The 20543-nt window shown below is 38.3% G+C and overlaps 1 long non-coding RNA gene across 1 annotated transcript; it reads left to right on the top strand.

Moving 5' to 3' along the window:
- The first annotated feature begins 11934 nt into the window (after positions 1-11934).
- LOC101730683 lies at positions 11935-17018 on the top strand. Its single transcript, XR_001924255.2, has 4 exons — positions 11935-12749; positions 12924-13251; positions 15503-15596; positions 16448-17018. It is a non-coding gene; the product is annotated as an uncharacterized LOC101730683 (long non-coding RNA).
- Positions 17019-20543: the final 3525 nt, after the last annotated feature.

Below are 20543 nucleotides of genomic sequence, written 5' to 3'. Positions count from 1 at the left end.
GAATTTATTATATGCAGCTTCTTTTCTTAACCCTAGTTTGCTTCAAAGGGATCTACAGGAAAGACAAGAATCCTCCATCTATAAGTAAGTCGTTTCAACACGGGATATTAACAGAAGTCTTTAAAGGAGTGGTTCAACTTTAAGCTATCTTTTGTATGTTATAGAATACCCTATTTCTAGCAACTTTGCAATTGGTCTTCATTATTTATAGTTTTTTCTAATTATTTGCCTTCCTCTTCTGCATCATTAAACAATCCCTTTAATAGCCAAGTGGCAACCCATGATTGTAGAATAGTTAAATGTTTTGCATGTTCATAAAATAAATAGAAAATGTTCTCTTTTATTGTAAATAGAAAACAAGATTTACTGGCTAACTGGCCTGGGCACAACAGAAATTTTTTGAATAGGCTGGATGCCTTCAAGTTAATCCCAAAGAGACCAATATTGAGTAGAAATTTTATTTTACTCATATCAGTATGGTGGCTGGCATACAGGGGACATCTGGCACTTTCCTTCTGCCTCCAAATCAAACTGCAAAGTATGGGGCAAACATATAAATATAATAAAAGTAAATACTGCCAGTGTCAAAATGGGCCTTCTATGGTCCATCAGAAAATATGAGATAACTCACAACAAGTAAATGTAAACTGTGATAGATGTAATAAAGGGTTGATAAGAACTGCCCTAGGCTGGGAAAGCCAGTCTGATCCCGGTTATCTCCCCAAAATGTGGACATATGCCTTCTGATGTGCTCACTACAGATATGTCTTTAGATGTGTATGCACTATGGATTCACAAGGCCACATAAGGTTTGGGAATTACAGGGTAATATTACAATTCAGTTCTCACACTTTATTAAAGATGATATCTAGGTTTAATTGGTTTTCCATATGATTTTAGTTATCCTTTCTCACTTATTTTTGTTCTTTATTTCCTGGTTATTTATTTATTGCCAAATATTTTTTGCAGAGCTTTACAGAAATTATACACAATACACATCAACCCCTGCCCCAGTGGAGCTTATAGCCTAAGGTCCCTATTAAAATCACACATACTATGGGCAATTTTATCAGGAGCAATTAATCTGCCTGTATGTTTTTGAAGTATGGGAGTACCCACAGGTGGAAACCGACGCAGACAAGAGGAGAACATACTAACTACTTGCAGATAGTGCCCAGGTTGGAATCTAATTCAGCACCCCAACGTTGCAAGGTATTAGCCCTACCCAATGAGCCACCATTCTTAGTGTAAATATGGCAGACCAATTTTATTTTTAACAGATGCCCTGTTCTTTTGTATATAAAAGAACAAGAAAATTAGATGCTGGAAAATAAGGCAAATCTGTTTGATTTTGCAGACGGCAATATCTGCATCATTTCACAAGTATTAATTTCTTGACAAATTCCAAAGCTTCACTGAGAAATTGTCAAGCTTTTTACCCATACACTTGCCAGTTTTCACACATACACTAACAAGCCAATTAACGGTTCCACACTTTTGCTGCTGACAAGAACTCTAAAAAAAATGGATAAGTCTTTCAAGCACAGAAATAATTTTGCATGAGCCTGATAAGGGGGTTGAAAGTATCCCAGCTTGTCATGAAGTCACCCAGTGACATATAAAAGTAGAATGGGAGAGTAGCATGAATACAAAAGATAATTTAACAGACGAGACGGTACACTTGCACGCTTCATGTCTGAAACAGTGAGTCTGCAGGAATTTATGTCTGCACTTGCCCAGTCACACCTATGTCTTCTTACTTTTTGTTAACTAAGCTAGCATGAATCCAGGGCAAAGCTATACTGGCCTGGGGTACCTGCGAGTAAGTGATCCTCTTCCTTGTATTAACAGTATGCGGTTGACTGACAACAGTGTAAATCTATTGCCAGCATATCTTGCCAGTGATCAGTAAATGGTGACACTAGAATCCCTTAAAAGCCCTACACTAATATATCTACCAGGTGACAATAATGTTAGGCAGGTCTTCTATTTAAAATGAATTCCTTGTGCTCGATAGAACAAAAACAGCTGCAGGAAAATGCAACTTCTTTGTGGCTGACAAAAGATGCAGGGAGACTGGCAAACAGACTCGGACACTTAGGGGCAGATTTATCAAAATGTGAGTTGAGCTTAATACATAAAAAACTCACCCATGTTATATTCATTCCTATGGGATTTGTAAAAGTGTATTTATCAATGGGTGAAAGTTAAAACTCACCATTTGATAAATAGGCTTCTAGAAATCCCATACTAATGAGAACGTTGGTGAGTTTTTTATGTATTAAAGGAACAGTAACACCAAAAAATGAAAGTGTATAAAAGTAATAACAATATAATGTACTGTTGCCCTGCATTGCTACAACTGGTGTGTTTGCCTCAGAAAGACTACTATAGTTTATATAAGTAAGCTGCTGTGTAGCCAAGGGAGAAGCCATTCAAAGGAGAAAAGGCACAGGTTACTTAGCAGATAACAGATAAACCCCCATTATATGGGGCTTATCTACTAGTTATCTGCTATGTAACCTGTGCCTTTTCTACTTTTTTCCAGCTTGAATGGCTGCCCCCATGGCTACACAGCAGCTTATTTATATAGTAGCTTTTCTGTAGCAACAGCACATTATATTTTAATTACTTTAAAACACTTTAATTTTTTGATGTTACTGTTCCTTTAAGCCCTAAATTCACATTTTGATAAATTTGCCCCTTTTAGTTTCCAAAATCTATAGCGCACATACTGCAGCTACAAAACCATCAGTGTAGACAAAAGTACAAGCCAGAGACGCATGAACGCTATGCAAATATTTGCTACAGTTAGAATTTCCAGTTGTTCCTGAGAATTTATGTACCAATATAATGAGCTAATCTAATAGCGAAATATACACTATAAATCTTATTCCTTGAAAAAAAAACCTATCATGCTAAAGTAGTTGTGGAGTGTTAAAATCCCAGAATAAAACAGTCTTGCTGGTTTTAATCATACCTCAGACAAAATGGAAAGACACATGCTGGGCGCACAGTACTGGCAACCAAAAATTAAAAAAAGACACAAAAAAACAGGGGACCCTCAAATTTGCTGCTGTTTGCACTTGCAATGACTCGGGAATTCTGGGAAAAATGCTTGCGCTTTAAACATATACAATGACAGGTCTTTAAACAATAAGTAGCACTGGCTGAATTCCATAAATATAGTTTTGAACTCTCTCCCCCCCCCTCACTAAACAGAGAAAAAAAAAGAAAGGAAGCAATGGGGATCCCCAGTATAACAGATACAGACATTACACTGTCATGATCAAAGTTAAATTAAGTAAAGAGATCAAGATTAAACCAAATTATTCATAGTAAAACTTCAGAGTGGAATCTTAGTGCTACACCCAAATTAGCATAGTCAAGGCACTTCTTTCACTTGTGTATTTACGCCCACTTCACTTGTTCCTTCCAGCTTGCCGTTGCAACACAGAAACGTGGGCAATGACACCATACTATAATTAGGGCCAATTATTTCTAACAGAGCCTCAGGCTGGAAAAAAAAAACTGTTTAACATGTGAAGCTGTACTTATTTACTCACATCTTGTGATTCTATAGGTTTTATTAAAATATACAGTGGTGTGAAAAACTATTTGCCCCCTTCCTGTTTTCTTATTCTTTTGCATGTTTGTCACACAAAATGTTTCTGATCATCAAACACATTTAACTATTAGTCAAAGATAACACAAGTAAACACAAAATGCAGTTTTTAAATGAGGGTTTTTATTATTTAGGGAGAAAAAAAATCCAAACCTACATGGCCCTGTGTGAAAAAGTAATTGCCCCCTGAACCTAATAACTGGTTGGGCCACCCTTAGCAGCAAAAACTGCAATCAAGCGTTTGCGATAACTTGCAACGAGTCTTTTACAGCGCTCTGGAGGAATTTTGGCCCACTCATCTTTGCAGAATTGTTGTAATTCAGCTTTATTTGAGGGTTTTCTAGCATGAACCGCCTTTTTAAGGTCATGCCACAACATCTCAATAGGATTCAGGTGAGGACTTTGACTAGGCCACTCCAAAGTCTTCATTTTGTTTTTCTTCAGCCATTCAGAGGTGGATTTGCTGGTGTGTTTTGGGTCATTGTCCTGCTGCAGCACCCAAGATCACTTCAGCTTGAGTTGACGAACAGATGGCCGGACATTCTCCTTCAGGATTTTTTGGTAGAACAGTAGAATTCATGGTTCCATCTATCACAGCAAGCCTTCCAGGTCCTGAAGCAGCAAAACAACCCCAGACCATCACACTACCGCCACCATATTTTACTGTTGGTATGATGTTCTTTTTCTGAAATGCTGTGTTACTTTTACGCCAGATGTAACGGGACACGCACCTTCCAAAAAGTTCAACTTTTGTCTCGTCGGTCCACAAGGTATTTTCCCAAAAGTCTTGGCAATCATTGAGATGTTTTTTAGCAAAATTGAGACGAGCCATAATGTTCTTTTTGCTTAAAAGTGGTTTGCGCCTTGGAAATCTGCCATGCAGGCCGTTTTTGCCCAGTCTCTTTCTTATGGTGGAGTCGTGAACACTGACCTTAATTGAGGCAAGTGAGGCCTGCAGTTCTTTAGATGTTGTCCTGGGGTCTTTTGTGGCCTCTCGGATGAGTTGTCTCTGCGCTCTTAGGGTAATTTTGGTCGGCCGGCCACTCCTGGGAAGGTTCACCACTGTTCCATGTTTTTGCCATTTGTGGATAATGGCTCTCACTGTGGTTCGCTGGAGTCCCAAAGCTTTAGAAATGGCTTTATAACCTTTACCAGACTGATAGATCTCAATTACAGATTTGCCAGATTGTGTGAAGAAGATGGGAGTGTGATTGGCGGTTCTAGGTGAGGCTGATCTCTCTAACAGCCGGGAGACCAGTTTCACTAGTAGTGGTGGGGAGGAGAGCAGAGCTAGGCCTAAACAGATGGTGGTTATAGGGGATTCGATCATTTGGAAAGTGGACAGGGTAATCTGTCAAGCGGATCGCTTCAACCGGACAGTTTGCTGTCTTCCTGGTGCCAGGGTTCGGCATGTGGTTGATCGGGTTGACACATTATTGGGAGGGGCTGGGCATGACCCGGCTGTCTTGGTACATATCGGTACTAACGACAAAATGAACGGTAGGTGGGGGACTTTAAAGAGTGAGTTCAGGGATCTAGGCTCTAAGATTAGGCAAAGGTCCTCCAATGTCATTTTTTCGGAAATTTTGCCGGTGCCGCGTGCAAGTTTAGGGAGACAGCGGGAGCTTAGGGAGCTAAATCCGTGGCTAAAGTCTTGGTGTAGGAAGGAAGGGTTTGGGTTCCTAGAGCACTGGGCTGACTTTTCCTTAGGGTACAATCTATACAGCCCTGACGGATTGCACCTCAATGGAAGGGGGTCTGCTGTGCTAGGGGAGAGAATGGTTAAGAGGTTGGAAGAGTGTTTAAACTAGACAAGGGGGGGGGTGGGTGAGCTAGAATTCCATGGGAAAATTAGTGTAGACGGGGTAGGGGGACTAGCAAAGGGTTGTGGGGGAGGAGTGAGGGGGGCATATAGTTTATCAGATAAGGAGCTTCTGTTACAAGGAAAGCAGTCTCATAATTGCCTTAGCTCTAATTCTCCCTTAGCTAATGTAAACATCAGAGGGAGAAGTAATAATCTCCGCTGCATGCTGGCTAATGCGCGTAGCTTGTCGGGTAAATTAGGGGAGCTGCAAGCTATTGCATGTATTGAAAATTATGATTTAATAGGTATCACTGAGACCTGGTGGGATGATAAATGCGACTGGGCTGCGAATTTAAATGGTTATACACTTTTTAGGAGGGACAGAGAGATTAAAAAGGGTGGAGGGGTTTGTCTTTACGTAAAGTCAGACTTAAAGCCATGTAATAAAGACATTACCAATGAAAACGTCGAATCTCTTTGGGTAGAAATTTCAGTAGGGCTGAAGGTCACAAAGAAAATGATCATTGGTGTATGCTATAAACCACCCCGTATAGATGAGGGGGATGAGGCTCAGCTATTGTTGCAAATGGAGGAGGCTTCAAAACTGGGTCAAGTTGTTGTTATGGGGGACTTTAATTATCCGGACATTGACTGGAGTAATGGGGTGGCTAAGTCAGAAAAAGCTAGTAGGTTTGTAAATATGCTAAATGACAACTTTTTATTTCAGGCAGTTCAAGAACCCACTAGGAATGACGCTATTTTGGACCTGGTGATTTCTAATAATAATGAACTTATCTCTAACATTTGTGTGGGTGAGCATTTGGGGAACAGTGATCACAACATGGTCTCCTTTGAGATAATGCTGCAGAGACAGCGCTATAAGGGATTAACTAAAACACTCAATTTTAGACGTGCAGACTTTGCCAGTATAAGGGCATCTCTGCAATGTGTCAACTGGGAAAGGCTTTTCATGGGGTTAGACACAGAAGGAAAATGGAACATCTTTAAAACATTGCTTTGTAGGTATACACAACAGTATATCCCCCTAGTAAGCAAGGAGAGGCATCGCAAAGCGAAACCTTTATGGCTGAATAAAAGTGTTATTGTCGAGGTTGGTAAGAAAAAACGTGCTTTTAGGGCATTCAAGTTAGCTGGGACAGCGGAAACTTTCATCAGGTACAAGGAAGCAAATAAAGCATGCAAAAAAGCTATCAGGCAAGCTAAACTAGAGATGGAAAGGGATATTGCAGCTAGGAGTAAAAAGAATCCAACATTATTTTTTAATTATGTGAATAGTAAAAAAATGAAGCAAGAAGGGGTGGGAACTTTATTATCACGGGGGGGTACGTTGGTTGATGAAAACGGGGAAAAAGCTGAAATTTTGAACTCTTATTTTTCATCTGTCTATACATCTGAGGAGCCAGATAATGAAGGCTTCCCTTGTAATATGCCCAGTTCTAGTAATTTAGCTATTGACGCATGGGTCACTCGGGAGGAAATTCAAAAGAGACTTGAACATATAAAGGTAAACAAAGGTCCAGGGCCGGATGGGATTCATCCCAGGGTATTAAATGAGCTGAGCGCTGTGATTGCCAAACCTCTTCACTTAATTTTTCAGGATTCATTGAGGTCTGGCATGGTGCCAAGAGACTGGCGGATTGCTAATGTGGTGCCGTTATTTAAAAAGGGATCCCGTTCTCAGCCTGAAAACTATAGGCCTGTTAGTCTGACATCAGTAGTAGGAAAACTTTTGGAAGGGGTAATAAGGGATAGGGTACTTGAATACATTGCAGTTCACAATACTATTAGTTTGTGCCAGCATGGTTTTATGCGTAACAGATCTTGCCAGACTAATTTAGTTGCCTTTTATGAGGAGGTGAGTAGGAACCTTGATGCTGGAATGGCAGTTGATGTCATCTACTTGGACTTTGCTAAAGCATTTGATACAGTACCTCACAGAAGGTTAATGATCAAATTAAGGAATATTGGCCTAGAACATAATATTTGTAATTGGATAGAGAACTGGCTGAAGGATAGAGTACAAAGAGTGGTTGTAAATGGAACATTTTCTAATTGGACCAGTGTGGTTAGTGGAGTACCGCAGGGGTCAGTCCTTGGGCCTTTGCTGTTTAACTTGTTTATTAATGACCTGGAGGTGGGCATAGACAGTACTGTTTCTATTTTTGCTGATGACACTAAATTGTGCAAAACTATAAGTTCCATGCAAGATGCTGCCGCTTTGCAGAGCGATTTGACAAAATTAGATAACTGGGCAGCAAACTGGAAAATGAGGTTCAATGTTGATAAGTGCAAAGTTATGCACTTTGGTAGAAATAATATAAACGCAAACTATCTACTGAATGGTAGTGTGTTGGGGGTATCCTTAATGGAGAAGGATCTAGGGGTTTTTGTTGATAACAAGTTGTCTAATGCCAGGCAGTGTCATTCTGTGGCTACTAAAGCAAATAAAGTGCTGTCTTGTATAAAAAAGGGCATTGACTCAAGGGATGAGAACATAATTTTGCCCCTTTATAGGTCCCTGGTAAGGCCTCACCTTGAGTATGCAGTGCAGTTTTGGGCTCCAGTCCTTAAGAAGGATATTAATGAGCTGGAGAGAGTGCAGAGACGTGCAACTAAACTGGTAAAGGGGATGGAAGATTTAAACTATGAGGTGAGACTGTCGAGGTTGGGGTTGTTTTCTCTGGAAAAGAGGCGCTTGCGAGGGGACATGATTACTCTGTACAAGTACATTAGAGGGGATTATAGGCAGTTGGGGGATGTTCTTTTTTCCCATAAAAACAATCAATAGAGGAAAGGAGCTTCCATTTGAAGCAGCGTAGGTGGTTTTTCACGGTGAGGGCAGTGAGGTTATGGAATGCCCTTCCTAGTGATGTGGTAATGGCAGATTCTGTTAATGCCTTTAAGAGGGGCCTGGATGAGTTCTTGATCAATCAGAATATCCAAGGCTATTGTGATACTAATATCTACAGTTAGTACTAGTGGTTGTATTTATAGTTTATGTATGTGAGTGTATAGATTGGTAGGTGTGGGTTAGGTGTGTTGGGTTTACTTGGATGGGTTGAACTTGATGGACACAGGTCTTTTTTCAACCCTATGTAACTATGTAACTATGTAACTTTTGTTCTCATTTGTTCCTGAATTTCTTTGGATCTTGGCATGATGTCTAGCTTTTGAGGTGCTTTTGGTCTACTTCTCTGTGTCAGGTAGCTCCTATTTAAGTGATTTCTTGATTGAAACAGGTGTGGCAGTAATCAGGCCTGGGGGTGACTACAGAAATTGAACTCCGATGTGATAAACCACAGTTAAGTTATTTTTTAACAAGGGGGGCAATCACTTTTTCACACATGGCCATGTAGATTTGGAGTTTTTTTTCTCCCTTAATAACGTGAACCTTCATTTAAAAACTGCATTTTGTGTTCAATTATGTTATCTTTGACTAATAGTTAACGGTTTTTGATGAGCAGAAACATTTAAGTGTGACAAACATGCAAAAGAATACGAAATCAGGAAGGGGGCAAATAGTTTTTCACACCACTGTACATATATTTATGGGTAGATTTTCTAAAATTCAGACTGGGGAATCCTGTAAGATTTTCAACACTTTCAATTTTTTCTCAGTTATTAACACTATACTGAAGTTGGGAAAGTGTTTAATGAATTGACACATTTATCAAAGCAGATCAAGGTGTCAATATGACAAAACAAAATTAGATTGCTCTGAGCAGTTAAAATTTAGTTCATTCCTATAAGCTAAACTTACTCCTTACCTTAGGAAAGTGCCTAAAAAGAAAGCTTTGTGTTCATTTCACACAATGGTCTTCTAAGGATACTTTTCAAATTGTTAAAAAAATGTATTCTTTGATGGTACCAGAAAATTATTTCTGAATAGCAATTCCTCATTTATTTTACAGTCATTGTAACATCATTTTTTTTTTTAAATTTTATTTGACTTTTACTTTTTACTTTTTGGGCCTCTGTGTACTTAAAATGCCAGGACCTGTTTTGAATCCCTGTCCTAATGGGCAGCCTATGCCCCTTCAGATGTTAAACTACAAGCTTCAGCATCTACAGGTGATCACTACTATTGGCAAAATTAGTTTGGATCAAGTAAAAATAATAATTTATTAACTTTTCTGAAAGAAACACGATTAGTCACCTCCTATGTTAATACCAGCTGCTAATAAGTCACCTAAACCCTTTCTTTACTTTTCTAGCATTAAATATTTACTTTTAAATAATGTAAAACAGATGGGAAGGGGGAAGAATAATTTGGTGAAATGTCTAACCAAATCATGGATATAAAGTATCACGGTTGTTAAAGTGGGGCAACCTCCTTAAGAGCAAAGTCATGCTTTATCACTGGGATGGAAAAACCAAGACAGACAATCAATAGACTACTTCTCTTACTGAGAAAACACAAAAAGATCATATACTGTGTGATCCTGTAAAGGTGCATTAAGAGAGATAGATTGTGAACAAGATGTAGAGGGCAAGCTGTCAAGAGCGAATAGGGCATGTTTCTAAACAAGATAAATAACTATATACAGTCTAGTAAACCAAAGGCAATTGAAAACTGTCCATTCCTGCCCTCACAAGAAACTAGCTTAGTAAATATATTTCTTGCTGTTATGCAGAACAAGTCAATGATTATATTCCAGTACCAGCCAATGCAAGACCAATATTAGTCATTTAAAGGGCTTTATACCTTATTTTTCAATCCCTTAATGGAACATATTCCTCTTTATGTGCAACTAGTTCCAACTGAACTTTTTGTTTAGTCCTAAACCATTACCATTGTTAGGGCTAGACTCCACAGGAGATTTTGTAAGTTGGATGTATTGCATGGGTTAAAATATAATGGAACTGATACAAAAAATCTGATGTGTAAATTACATAAAGGGATTTCTACACGCTTGTTGGAAGGAAACCCTGCATGCTGCGTCTTCATCTGACGAGATCAAATCTGATGGTGCCTGACAGCCTTTTTTTTTCATTGAGATACATTGACTGTCTGATGTAGATGCAGAAACAAAACACACCTTCCAACTTTATTTGCTCTGACTTTACATTACAGCTTATAGAGATCTGATTTTGTAGGATTCTACTCTACCTCTTGTGCTGTTGCACCTCAAGAGGTTGCAACCCCAGACTTCATCTGGGGTTCATCAAGATTCAGGGAACACATAGTCCTATACACTAGATATATAGACGATTTACTTTTTATTTGGAATGGCCCCCGGGATCTTCTAGAGTCTTTCATTGCACATATAAATACCAATACCTTTAATCTGAGTTTTACCTCAGAGATTCATTCTAAGACCATCAACTTTTTGGATTTGACTCTTTTTTGCGAGAACAATAAGATAGAGACCAGGCTTTATCGGAAACCAACCGACCGGAACAGTCTTTTACATGCATCAAGTAGTCATTACACTCAATGCATCAGAAACATTCCCAAAGGGCAATTTCTGAGGGAAAAAAGAAATTGTTCTAGAATAGATGATTATCAACGTGAATGTGTTAGTCTTGAAAGCAGATTTATTGAGAAAGGATACAAAAAATCCTGGCTTCAGGAGGCTAGACATACGGTAGATAACATCAATAGGGATTTGCTTTTGCAATCTCAAAAATCTAGAAATAAGACCACTCATAAATGTAACTTTTACACCAGGTTTAATATGTCAGCCTATAACATAAGAAATATAGTCCAACGTCACTGGAATGTGATTTTGGCTGACCCTATTTTGAAAGGGTGTTGCAATCTGAAGCCACAAATTTATTTTAAGAAATCACAGACTTTAAACAATATGTTGGCTCCCTCTAAGGTGTGGGACCGCCAAAAATATAGAAAGGATCTAAACCCATTTGGTTTAAAGGGCACATATAAGTGTGGTAAGAAATTTAGCAACACTTATATATCTCCAGCAAAAGTTTTTATTAATTGCCGTTCCATATATGTGGTATATTTACTAGTTTGTCCATGTAAAATGTTGTATGTCGGGAGGACAATTAGGGCAGTTGGCACTAGGATTGGCGAACATATACGTAATATTAGGGCAGGTAAGATTAATCATAGTGTTCCCCGTCATTTTAAATCGAAGCACAATAGTGACCCAAAGGGCTTTTTATTGGATTGGAACAGATTCCTGCTAATATCAGGGGGGGCGATCGGTTGATTAAACTCAGACAACGTGAGACCTACTGGATCTTTAAGCTCAATACATTACAACCATCGGGTCTTAACACTGATTTAGATTTGGCGGCGTTTTAACGTTTTAAATTTCAATGTAGCTTTAGTTTGTACATTATATATTTTATTTATTATATGCCGTTTTTATATGTTCGGAATGCATTATTTTATATACATATAGAGGGGTTCGATAATTTTTGTACACTAGTATTAGATTAATTGGTAGCTAAGGGGTCTAACACTATTCTAATGCATTAGCACCTTTCATGTTTTATACACATCCTTGACATACCTTCGTTTCATTATTAGGTTATATATTTATGTACATTATTTGCCCCTTTTATACTCATATGCTTTTATTTATGCTCCACCCATCCTCTGTGATGGGTTATTATACGTCATCAGCACTCGGTCCTCCTTTAGGCCCCATATATACAAGCAGAGGTACCTCTCATACACTCCTGCACTATGTGCACGTAGCATCCAATCTACACTTTAGTTTTTAGCTAGTGCGCACAATTGGGGCGTGTGTCAGCTGCTGTCAGTGGCGCGTTTCCATGGTGACGAGTCACTCTCTGTGATCTTCCTGGTTCATTCTCATCGCCATGGTTGCACGCATTGCGTTTGCGTGTGGCACGCGTCACTCATTGATGCGCGTCCTCGTCTCTAACTTTTGGAGCTGATGCGTCTCCGTGGTGATGGGTCCTGTGAGCGAGCGGCCGCCTATCCATATAGCGGTCTTTACTCATCGCCACGGTCACGCTCCTCGTGCACTATACACGTACTTCCGGTCCTTCACCTGCGGTTTTCTCACTTAAATCCTAATTAGGATTACTATTAATATGGATGTTTAGGCTGTAGTTTGTACTTTTGATTTTGCTCCTGAGGAAGCGTGCAGAGAGCACGCGAAACGCGTTGAGCTACCATTGATTCTGTTTTCATACTACTACTACATTGTAAGTAGCCTGTATTGTGCAGGATTTTATTATATTAAACGTTTTTACACTATATTTGCCTCATCTTCTATTCTACATATGTTGTGAACTGGGTTCCTCTTCAATCAATGCCCGGCTGGGATTCACCTATATGCTTCTTACTAAGTTGATCTGGTGAGCAGTTACAACATCTAAATTGGGGTCATCCCACCTAGCATTGGTGTTTTATTTAACATACATGTTCTTAATATGTTTTGATTCTTTTATCTCATTTATTTGCACTATATTTTTACTTTGTTTTTTCAACTTTATGCACTTCCATCTACACCACGGCACATATATTTTGAGGCTCATCTAAAGGGGAGCTGACATCAGGAGGAAGCAGCACGTGATTTACATTTACTTTCACCATTTTTGAAGATTGATATACACGGATTTTGTCATCAAGAAGCGCCGGTTTAGGAGTGATCATTTACTCCTCAAATACTAGACTGCCTACTGGGCATGCCTGGTTTCCACTGGAGCAGAGGCAGCAAGCATGCGCTGTAGACACCTCATTCATAATCTTCACATTCAGAGAAAAGAAGAGCTCAGCAAAGGGGGCAGAGCTTCACATTAGTATAGGACGCAGACAGAATTGAAGTTTAGCTACATGAGAATAAGTACAGGGAGAAAGGTAAGCTCTTTTGGGCAGGGCTCTCTTCACCTCTTGTATCGGTTATTGATTGCTTTATATATTACTCTGTATGTCCAATGTATGTAACCCACTTATTGTACAGCGCTGCGGAATATGTTGGCGCTTTATAAATAAATGTTAATGTAATGTAAAAGGTAAGTTATTCTGGGGGTTGTTTTTATAGTGTCATTTTGCTGTTTCTTTAAAAAAAATCTGCCCAATGCTTTTACATTACCTATCAGATCCCCTATGTTCCTCTATGAGGGGGCTGCAATATTTGTGCAGTAGGAGTCCAATAGCAGGTTGGCAAAACAGTAAGGTTTAGGAACTCCAAGTAACAATTACTTACAAAAGCAGTTCTATCAGTGAAAAACATTAGAATTACCTATAAGTAACCTTTAATGTATATTAATATTTCAAAGAGTAGTTTTTTAGTGTTAGTATCACTTTAAGGTCAGTACTGATCTTGCTAGCCACAAACCATAGGCAGGCACATAACACAATACAATAATGGTCACCTGTGGGGCCTCAACTGTGACCACCATCTTGTGATGTCTTTTATTGCTTTTTGCACTGCAATAAAAAGAACATTTTTAAAATACAGTTACCATAACAAACAGTTACTTTACCTGATTTGCTGCAGATATTGTTTATCATGTACTTGAATGCACATAGGTCAGCAGAAAGAAGACTAATGGATCACGGTACAAAGTCATACCAAGATGTTCTAGGCACTTGGGATATGAGCTGTTTATGTGCTCACATGGCTTTTACCAATTTATCAAGTGGAAGCATCACAATACAAATGGATCAATGGGAATAGGCTGGTCTCAATGGTCTTCGTATTACATTGCAGTTTCTTTGGTAATGCACTAGGATTTATTTCTGACCTGCATGTTAGACATCTTACAATTAAGACTTCCCAGTGCAGATTGCTACATTTAATAGTTTATCTCCAGCTTTTAAAAGTAACACAAATGTTAAAATACTTATTATTATCCTTTATTATTTAAGCAGGAACTTTTAATTCATTTGCATGCCATGTTTTAAAGTAACCTGTACATTTGTAAATATAATTGCTTGCTACTGAAGCAGTGTTTTACTTTTGAAACAATGTAGCAGAAGCCAGATCTCCTCTAGCCAATTGAAATTTCCCATAATCCCTTGCATGTTTAATCACAAGTCACAAGTTATCCTTCATTTATACAGCCAGCACATTTACACAGTGTTATTCAGAGATTGCTCACTATTCATAACAATTTCTGCCCCAGTAAATTTCTTGTATAAAATTTTGCATACATCAGATATCATAGGCTCATTGTACAGTGCTATGCAAAACGCTGGTCCTTCAGATATAGGAGACTAATTCAATATTGTAAAATAAAAAGTAACAAGAGAGGTACCCTATTTGTAAGCAGATATTGTTTTTAACTAATTTTTAAGCAAGATAAAAGACAAACTACATCTCCCAGAATTCCCTTTCCTATAGCACTGGCTTCCTCTAGGTCTCCCTAGATCAGAGATTCATGTAGGGAAAATAAACCCTACTTTTGCAAAGAGCTTACATTTATTTAGATATATGTAGAAAAGGTGCATAAACACTATCTGAACTACCAATAAATATATATTGTTACACAAACATATGTTTATGTGTTAGATAAGCCCAAGTGAACACTGTAATCTATGCCTCTTTGTCTTACAAATCAAAATGCATCCCTATGCTGTTTTAGAAAGAATCTGCATAATCCCCCTGAATATAGTGAAGTTGCCTTCTACAGTGGTTAATAAGTCATTAACACATGGCACACAGTTAAACAGGATCTTTCAATTAATTTGCGTGCCCTGTAAATCCTATGGTTTTAAGTTAACCTGTAAATTTGTAAATATAATTGCTGCTGAAAGCAGTGTTTATCTATCTCATTCTGCACTCCTGGATTTTACTTTTGAAACAATGTAGCAGAAGCTAGATCTCCTATCGTCAATATTCTGTTTACCATAATACCTTGCGTGCTTATTCACAAGTCACAAGTTAAACATCTGTCTTCTGCTACACAGTTTCAAGGTCAGAAATAGCAATGAAGAGAAAGTGACATCAGCTACCTTCCTTAGCAGTTACATTTAGAAAACTGAAAAAGACCAGAATGGGTTCTCTGTTAAAAATTTCATAATATAATAAATATATTTTTTTCTCATTGCACTAAACAGGTTCAAGGTCTTGTACGCCTATTTATTTTTTTTTCTCTTTTAACAGAAGTGGAGTGCCAGCCTAAGTTAAAAAAGTAATCAACTGAATTCACTAGAGGTGTGCTAAAGGAGGCTCGCGCCAAAATGTGAAGCACAAAGAGGTGTCTGAAACCAATAAGTTCAAAGATCAATGCTAATGTTTTTTGTAGAGAATTTGATATTCAAACAAATTTAAACATACAGATTATATTAAAAATAATAATAAAGGAGGTAAAAAAAGGGCCCTGTTGGATCTTACTAGTAAAAAGGGGAGGCACAAGGAGAAGGAAAACGGGAGGCACAAGGTGAAGTTCTGAACAAGTTGGGTGTGCAGGAATAATAGATAGATATACAGTAATATGTATTTAACTTTAGGAGGTGGCATTTGCTTATAAAGGTATAGCAAAAGTACGTAATGTTTAGCAAACTTCTGCTCTGAAAATTGATGTCCATCACGTTTTTTTTATTACAGCTAATCTTCTAGAGTAAAATAGGGACAGAACACACTGTTCAGTAAAAAAATCTGTTAGCTGTAGATGGCAGCATGTGATTAAATGGGTAAAGCTATTGTCACCACTACATATCACAAAACTAGCAAACAGACAGACTATTTTGAGTTTTATTCTATAGTCATGCAATACAGTATAACCAAATCCTAATGTACATTCCAGTCGAGTTACGTTGGGGCAAGTAATACAAATGACTAGTGGACCGCATATTAGCCTGATGCCACTTTCCCCATCTGGTATAGGTCACAGTGACAGTATACTCAGTGCACATTTTGCTGCTGCTCTGATCTAATGTGTTCGTTGGTAGGCATTGCTGGCATATAACAAGCAGATAATAGCTGCCCCCCACCCTGCTGTAAAATTGTACAATGAATTGTACAATGAAATGAACAATGTTTTGGAAACTTCAGGTTATGGAACATTTTCCAATGTATTTGTTAATGTTACATCATGGCTTTTCCTAGAATGAAGATAGGAAGCAATTCAGCGGGGCTGCTGAAGAGATTTGCTTGTGAAGAGGGACAGACACCCAGAGCAGGCTGAAGATTTTCTGCACTAAACACTAAAGTCTTTAATCTCTGTAAAACTGCTTGAGGAGATTTGACTACATGACACTTGGAGAGAACATCACATCATTCAGATCCTTTCCAAGGACAACTGAGCGCCTCCTGTATAGATAAAACACCCTAAGACTTTGTCATGACACAACACGTGGTGTGGGAGAAAACAAAAATACCAATATGTATGTATGCATGAATGACTGTTTATGTATATAGCGCTACTTGTATATACAGCTGTACATGTACATGCTGTACAGCAGAATGCATTAACAGCACAGAGGTCAAACAACAATAATAAATTACATTCAAGCTAATTGCTTGTTGTTTTGAATAGACACGCCCCATAACATCCACATTTTCACAGAATAGAGAGCTTATTTACCAGAATAGGCTAATCAGTTTGCCTCTTACAACAAATTTATATATATATATATATATTGTGCACCACAATAAAAGCCACTTGTGCTGTACCGTAATTCCTGTGAGTGTGATCTTCATTATCTGGACTTCACCATTTGAACTTGTGTATGTATGTATATATATATATATATATATATATATATATATATATATATATATATATACATACAGGTATGGGACCCATTATCCAGAATGCACGGGACCTGGGGTTTTCCGGATAAGGGATCTTTCCATAATTCGGATCTTCTACTTAAAGTCTGCTAAAAACATTATTCAAACAGTAATTAAACCCAATAGGATTGTTTTGCCTCCAATAAGGATTAATTATATCTTAGTTGGGATCAAGTACAAGGTACTGTTTTATAATTGCAGAGAAAAAGAAAAATCATTTTTAAAAATGTGAATTATTTGATTAAAATGGAGTCTATGGGAAATGGCCTTTCCGTAATTCGGAACTTTCTGGATAATGGGTTTCCGGATAAGGGGTCCGATACCTGTATATACACCGTTAGCTGTTCATGCATTTTTTTAATACACAATTGATTTTTTTGTAATAAACTTAGTGTTGCTGGCCTTTTCTCAATATATATAATAGAGAGAGAGTTGCTACTGAAAGCAGTACCGCTCAGCGAACAGAACATAAATACTGATTTCATCTGCATTTGCATTATATAAATACCTAAAAAACCAAAGTTATTATTAGAATGACATTTTCCTTTATTATGTTAAACTTCTTTTAGGTGGACAATTCCGAATCCAAATACTCCAATACTCCATATAAACCTTGTACAGATCATGTAGAAGTCAATTGCAGATGTCCCCCCCATACATCGAATCTTTCTTTGCTACAAATCTTTCCGATTTTTGACTCTGGCTTTTGTGCGACAATACAAAAAAGTCACGGTTATCCCGTGGTTAACACGTCGAAAAAGTCACAGCTTTTGCAACTTTTTACAACACATGCTTTTTCCAGTTCAGATTTTCAGCATAATCTGAATAATATGTACCTAATATGTACCAGTGCTTCTTTAGAACAAGAAATCCCTTTGAGTGAGGAAGGAAACCATTGGCCCACAATAATCACCTTCCTTTCTTCATTACTTTAGTCTGGGAGCTACTAAACAGCACAGACCCATGTGATCAGACTTTACAACTCTGAGCAAAACATTAACACTAGTAGATCTGGCACTAATGTGTGGGATGCTGATTTGGCTAAATACCTACTTGATTAGCAAGCCAGTAAAACAAAAGTATCTTTACAATAATATACAGCTTAATGCATAACAATAGTTAACAGTACACTTTTTACATGCTCTTTAGAGCCAAGAGATAGATCAGGTAACTTAGAAAATGGTTTTGGGTCCTTAGCCAGAAATACTAACATTTTGGAAGTGTCACCTCAAATACTATGTCTCAAGATGATGAGATGATTTACTGCTAGAAATGATCATTCTGGAAAATAAAATAAAACCTTTCTATTACAGTTTTAAACAAGTACATTGTGCTTCAAATTAGTAGTGTTTAATAACAACATATTTAGCACAATGATGTGCTTACTTGAGACAAAGCAAAACATGGCACAAAAGACCTAACACTTGTAAATATAACTGCATAATAAAAGGACTTTTCAGCCATCAAAAGGATGAAACTCCAACATCTGGAAAATATAACAAAGTCTGAATAAATCTGCTCTTGTTAGGTTCTGGGCCAAAAAAACAGTAAATACAACACCAGGAAAATTGCATAGGTTATCATAAAAATCATAAAAGTGCATAGATTAAGAGGTGGGACTGGGGGCGCATGGCCACAGGGGCTGCTGCCCCAGAGGCCTCCACTGCCCCCCCCCCCCGCACCCTCCACAGGGGCCCCTGCCGCAAGGAATCCTATAGCCATACTACTAGTTTATCAATGCATTCGAAAAAAAAAAAGAGCATGGGCATGTGATTATGTGGAGATTGCCAGTGCCTTTTACAGACCACCATCTTGGGCCACATGTTTTTGTAATGCTGAACACAAGCCAGTGTTGGGAATTAAATGAAACCTGTATCCAGTGTTTGCTGCCTTAAAGGAACAGTTCAGTGTAAAAAAAGAACGCTACTTACTGCCTTCAGCTCTCTAACCTCCTAGTTAGTGACTTTAGGGGGGGGGCACATGGGCCATAACTGTTCAGTTAGTCTGACGCAGGTCAGATTCAAATGCAAACTAACTGAATAGTTATGTCCCAATTGCCCCCCTCTCAAGTCACTGATTGGTTACTGACTGCTTACAGCTTAGACAGCTGTAAAGGAGGAAGTAGTGTTCTGGCTATTATGTTGTGATGACATCTGCCCACTCCAGCCTTTATAGATTACATTTTTGCCTACGTAACTATATTGAAAACACTTTTTATTTTGGAGCAGTCTGTCTATTTTACCCAGTTTCATTTTTACACTGAACTGCCCCTTTAAAAAAAAGTTTCATTTCAGTACCAATATAATACAGAGCTTCTTCTTTTTACTGTTTGCTTATAACAGATGTGATGAAGAATATGATATTATAGCATTACAGACAGGTTCTCAAATTGAGCTGATATAAATGTATCACTAATTCCAGGGCTGGATTTGAGAATAGGGCACCCCGAGGCCACTCCCTTTCGCTGCCCATCCACCTGCCCCCCCCACCCATGCGAGCACCACTTAACTCACATATGGAGCAATGGGGAAAGGGCACGTCCAGTTTCTGTGCATTCAGTCCCCATTGCTCCATATGCAAACAAAATTTCAGTGTAGCTGGGTGGCCCTAGGCCCAGGCCTTTGAGGCCTCGCCACAAATCAGGGCCTGACTAATTCCATGGCAGAAAGCTGGGCTGGGGGTATAAAGAAGGCATTATAGAGTAAAGGAATTGTACTTACAATCAGACACATCAGAATATAAAAAAACATTAAATCAAGTTCAAAACAATACCATTTTTAAGGGCATTTCACATCCTTGATTGCTATACCCCTTACTAATGACTGCCAACAGGTTAGTAGTGGAACATGTCCTGTAAATTTCTGCATTAACTGAGCCTAAGGGGTTAATCAGATCTAGAATGTGCTGCTCTATGGAAAGTATTAAATGTCATCTTCAAAGTCTGAAATGCACCTTTCTGAGCACTCCAGCATTTTGTAGCTACTTGGAGGGGAAAGAAATGCTCAAAATCACCCTCCAATCATTTGTAAGGGAATAGCATTAAAGCTCCTTATAAAAACATTTGCTGCTGCATTTTAAACTAAAAGCTCACTGTCAAGAAAGTGCACTACCATCTTTTAGACAAATGGCAATAAAATGATTGGTGAGCGATTTAAAGCAACAAGCTATAAAACACAAAGGGAACAAAACATTGAAAATCTCCTTAGGTGTTACTGCCATTAGTAGCAAGTGGAAATATTGCTTTTTTATGTTTCCCCACCAATAACCAACCAGTAAACCTCATTGCAGCACCTGTAACAGAATTTAAATCTCCCTTTAGAAGTAGGTACAAGCATGATATGATCAAAACAGTGTTGTGTGGCTGACACTGTATTTCTCACAATACAATTAGACATTACAAGGAGAAATG

This window comes from Xenopus tropicalis, chromosome 3 (genome assembly GCF_000004195.4).
Source record: "Xenopus tropicalis strain Nigerian chromosome 3, UCB_Xtro_10.0, whole genome shotgun sequence".
Classification (NCBI taxonomy): Eukaryota; Metazoa; Chordata; class Amphibia; order Anura; family Pipidae; genus Xenopus; species Xenopus tropicalis.
The sequence above is the reverse complement of the archived record's forward strand: the minus strand, read 5'-3'. Positions and strand labels throughout refer to the sequence as shown.